Raw genomic sequence first — 5,385 nt, 5'->3', positions numbered from 1 at the left:
GACTTGCTCCTAGGTGTTGCCCTGGGTGGGGGCTGTTATCCTGTTAAAGGAGACTTTTGGATACATCAGGCAAAAAGATGACAAGGTAACAAGGTCAATTAACATGAATGGCATAGAAGAACACATATTTGCCATGAAAAGTTATATTTGAAGCATTAGCCCATACTCAGGGCAGTAGGGAGAAAGGGGATGTCTAGTGTCTTTTGCACAACTAGGTAGGGGAGAAGATAATGGACTAGTTGGGAATACCAGTCAGAGGCTACTATAAATACAAATAGCAAGTAGCAAAAACAAGACTGGAACTTTCTGTCCAGTTAGAAGATAGACAGGTATGGACATTAGGTGGGCAAGCAACTATTTCTCTTGTTCATCCAGCTCTGATTAATTTTGAAATGGCAAGCCTAAAGTGACTTCATTTAGGATGTTATCTCCTCTTACTGCTCTCCATGGTTTTCCATTTTCAGGGCTAATTTTGTCCTAGATGGTGTGGGGTTGAGGGGAGGGAGGGGAAGAGAGGGGAGTGCGGTGTCTCAGTGTCTGTTGCTGGGAGAGCTTGTCCTAGTTGGCATTGATGGGTTTGAACTCAAGGTCTGGGTAGTCTCTCTGAGCACTTCTGCAAGGCTAGTGCTCTACCACCTAAGAGAGTTCCTTGGAGGTGAGATTCCTTGAGCCATGCCTCCAGACGTGCTTGGCTGATTAGCTGGGATACTGAGTTTTAGAGAGATTCTTTGTGCTCAGGATGGCTTTGAACTGTGGCAAAAGGAGTCTTTGTCACAAAAGCCCTTTTTATGTCCAATTAAAGCAACAAGGAAATCAATGAGATTGAGGTTACCTATAACTTGTAAACAATTAAGTAACAATTACTTGCCAGAGTTTTGTAGTAAATCTCAGTAGATGTTTTTAAACTGCATCTGATTGGCATTCTAAGTACCTCCACTTGCCTCTGGAAAGCATGTTTAAAGTCACTTATATACAACATTTAACCTTTAACAGATGTACAGACCCTTTCTTGCCTACAGCAGCACAGCTTGTTTAACATTTTGGGTTATAAAATCATTTTTCTGGCTGGCTCAGTAGCCTGATCTGTAGTGGTTGCAACAATGCCTGCCTCTGTAGGCAGTCAGATCTCAATAGGGACCTAATCTCAGGTCCACAACTCTCTTTTCTTAACAGATGAGATAATATGGCTGGGCCAGCTCAAAACTCACTGCCAATTGGAACTTTGAACAGATACAGGGGGATTGGGATTTAAATTATCCCTCATATTTTACAACTTTACCTTTTACTACACACTATCTTAGATGACTGGGAAGTCCATGCTGTGTTAGACAGACATGGGCATTAAGCATGCCTACAAACTATCTTCCCATGACCTCCAGGCTCTGATCAAGCTTTGAAGAGACAAGCACAAGTGACTCCAGGATCTGATACCATCTCTGCCATCCAAGGAGCAGTGTCTTACTGCCTCTGCATGTACCAACATTTTCAGGGTTCCAGGAATGCCTTTGTCTATGCTGGGATAAGTGCATCCTTGGCATGGTTGGTGGACTTGAACTCAGGGTTAGAGCATTGTCCCTCAGCTCTCCACATCAAGGCTAGTACTTTGCCACTTTGAACTCCAAACCAACTCTGCTTTTGAACACTCTGCTGGCAGATTAGAGATGACAATCTCACAGGGACCTTTCTTTGCCAAGCCTGGCTTGACACCAGTTTTCAGATCAATGAATCTTTACTTGTGGGCATATTTACTCCAACTAAAGGCAAATGATGGTCATTGGAAGTGGATTTATAACCATGGTCTTACCTGGAACTTATTAAGGGGCAAAATTACGTGTGTCAAACTTGTCCTCTGTTCTTTATTGTGGGCCTTTTGGAAACTGTTACAAAAAAACCTATAATGGCAAACTAGGTTAAGCAATCATTTTGGTGATCCTAATTTATCTTTTCTACTTTGAAATAAACTTTAGGATAATTTTCCCTTTTAAACTTTTCTTTGTCTGGGAGGCCTGCAACTATCCACAACTTCCCAAATTTTTACAAAGTGTAGGCCATTTTTAATCCCTTTTTAAAAGTTAGTTTAATTTGCATTTAAATGCTTCATTGAAACACTGGGCAACACCCTTTACCTCTTGGCTGAAAGTTTAAACTCTATGTATTTACCTATGCATTAGAAAGCCACAAGGATCATTTTTACCTGTATTTTACCCTGCAAAATATCTAGCAGAGTCCTATTTTTTCTTATCTCTATAATCCCATGGATATCTGTAAGTATTCTGCTAGCTCTTGTTCCTCATTTTTTTGAAAGTCTAGCTTTTTTAAATTGCTACAGAATTAAATTTAGCAAAACCATAACATAATTGTGATTTGTTACAGCCATCTTCATGGAACTGGAAAAAGCAATATTAATGAGGGTAGAGAGATATTCATACTCTTGAGAAATTCACTTTCAGCCTCCATAACAGTGAGAAAACACAGGCACTCCACATTATCTACACTAGTGTTTTATTATAACTCACTCAGAACAACATCATAATGAACTAAAAGTGAATTAGTCACAATTGACGTGTCCGCAGTAATTAATTAAATATAAAAAACAGTACTAAAGTCATTTTGGGGTTACTCATCCAAAGCCAAATGTTTCTGAATCATGTTTTCATTTACCCACCAAAGAAACTAGAAATAGAGATGTGATTCAAGTAGTACAATTTAGCCTTGAGCAAAAGTACTTAAGGAAAGTGCCTAGGCTTTGAGTTCACACTACAAGACTTCTACCCACCCACAAAGAAAATGTATTCCCAAATATGTGTTCTTTCATGTTTTCTTTCTTTTTTGGGGGCGGGGTCCGGTCGCGGGGCCTGAACTCTGGGCCTGGGCGCTGTCCCTCAGCTCTTCAGCTCAAGGTTAGTGCTCTACCACTTGAGCCACAGCACCACTTCTGTTTTTTTTTTCTTTTTGCTTATGTGGTGCTGAGGAATCAAACCCAGGGCCTCATGCATGCAAGGCAAGCACTCTACCACTGAGCCACCTTCCCAGCCCTTCTTTCATGTTCTCTGAATGTTTCATAAACTTGTGGATGAAAGATGATGAGACAGATTTTACTCCTGTACACATTTTGTAATAAACAAGGAGTGTTATCTTTCAACATATATTCCATTCAGAAACTCAACTGGAATAGTAATAGTGTTATAATGCATGGACCACACATATAGTGGAAGAGCAGTAGAGAAGTCAGTGCTCTCATGTCCTTGGCTTCAAGCATGATAGCCTTTCCCCATCTATCACTACCAAACCACTTTGGATGATCTCAGTCAAATCTCAAAGGTCCAGAGCTCTTATTTCTGAGAAGAGTTTGTTCAATTTCCTCCAACAACCATTCCTTAATGTAAATGATACAAGTCAACAACTTCAGTATCTTAATTATTTCTCAAGCCTGGAAGTAATTGATACCTATCACTTTTGTCCAACCTTTCAATATGAAGGTACATCATCCCTACTCAATACAATGAGAGGATGAGAAATGCTGGCTCAGTGGGTGGTTTTCCATTACACCTAGTTTAATTCTGCCATAAAGGGTTGCTCTATAAATCACAGAGGTTTCTGCCAAAAGTTTTCCTACATTGGGTTTCATTTTGTGTGAGTGCTCCAATGCTGACTGAAGGGTGATTTCTACTTGAAAGACCTCCTCTAATGTTCACTAGACATTCTGTCATGTCTCCAGGTCTCTGAAACCTGTAGAGACATGACTTCTGGCTAAATATTTGTCTACATTTATTATATTTACTTTTTCTTTCCTGTTTATATTCTTGGATGCACTGAGGACTGACTTCACAGTAAAAGTCATTGCATATTTGTTATATTTGTTAGTTTTCTTTTCTCTTATGGGACTCATTTCTCTGATGAACACTGAGGTATGACTTCGAAGTAAGATTTTCTACATTGGTATTATCCATAAGTTTTCATTCTTGTTTGTGCTCTATAAACACTCATCCATTCATGTCTTCTTAGTGAAGGACTTTTTGAATACTTGTTACATTCATAAGGTTTCTCTCCTGTGTATTTGCTGATGAAAATTTAAGTATGATTTCTTCTCAAAAAAATTCCACATATTTTATTCATAAGATTTTTCTCTGTGTGCCTCAATGTTGAACACTGAGGTATGCCTTCTGTGAGAAAGACTGCACATTTGCTATAATCACAAGTCATATATCCTGTTTGGGTTCTCTGATAAAAAGCTGATTTTTCTTCCAGGTGAAATATTTTCCATATTTATCAAATTCCTAAGGTTTCTCATCTGTGTGGATTCTTTTATGCCTGATGATCTGTGAACTCCATGTGAAGGACTTGCCACATTTCTTACATTCATATGTTTTCTCTCCTGTGTGTGTTCTCTGATGGACAGAAAGGTGTGTCTTACATAGGAAATACTTTCCACATTTGGTACATTCATAAGATTTCTCTCCTGTGTATATTCCCTGATGGACATTAAGATGTGCTTTCTGGGTGAAAGACTTTCCACATGCATTATATCCATAAGGTTTCTCCCCTGTGTGTGTACTCTGATGAACAGTAAGGTCTGATTTCTGGGTGAAAGTCTTTGCACACACATTTCATTTTTAACATTTCTCTCCTGTGTGTGTTCTCTGATGATAACAAAGGTGTGTCCTCTGAGTAAAACACTTTCCACATTTGTTACATTCATTAGGATTTTCTCCTGTGTGTATTCTTTGATGGGCAGTAAGTTATACCTTATGTCTGAAATACTTTCCACATTTTTTACATTCATATAGTTTCTCTCCTGTGTGTGTTCTCTGATGAACTGTAAGGTCTGAATTTTGGGTGAAAGACTTTGAACACGCATTACATTCATAAGTTTTCTCTTCTGTATGTGTTCTCTGATGGAGAGTTAGGTGTGACTTACATATGAAATACTTTCCACATTCATTACATTCGTAAGGTTTCTGTTCTGTGTCAGTTATCTGATGCTTTTTGGGACCTAACTTCAGAGTGGAAATTTTCCTACATTCTTCATATTCATAGAGTTTCTCTTCTCATGGTGTTTTAGGTTGACAAGTCAGTTCTGACTTCTTAGAGATAGATTTTGCACATTGCCCACACTCATCAGGCTTCTCTGGATATTTCCTCTGAGGTTTTGTAAGGTGTAAATCCTTACTGATTGAATTCTTAATTCACTACCTGTATAAGAATTCTCTCCTGTGTGTCTTTTCTGATTCATAGTGTCTGTACACCTTAAGTGGAATGTTTTTCCACATATAGTGCTTTCAGGTCTTTTGCTCCCTCCCTGACAAATTTCTTGGGCAAGAAGAGCAGACTTATCATATTCTTCTCTATATTCATTATGGTTATAAGCAGGATCTCTGACACAAA

This window comes from Dipodomys merriami, unplaced genomic scaffold (genome assembly GCF_024711535.1).
Source record: "Dipodomys merriami isolate MVZ:Mamm:240054 unplaced genomic scaffold, mDipMer1.0.p SCAF_403, whole genome shotgun sequence".
Taxonomy (NCBI): Eukaryota; Metazoa; Chordata; class Mammalia; order Rodentia; family Heteromyidae; genus Dipodomys; species Dipodomys merriami.
This window is presented reverse-complemented; position numbering follows the sequence as displayed.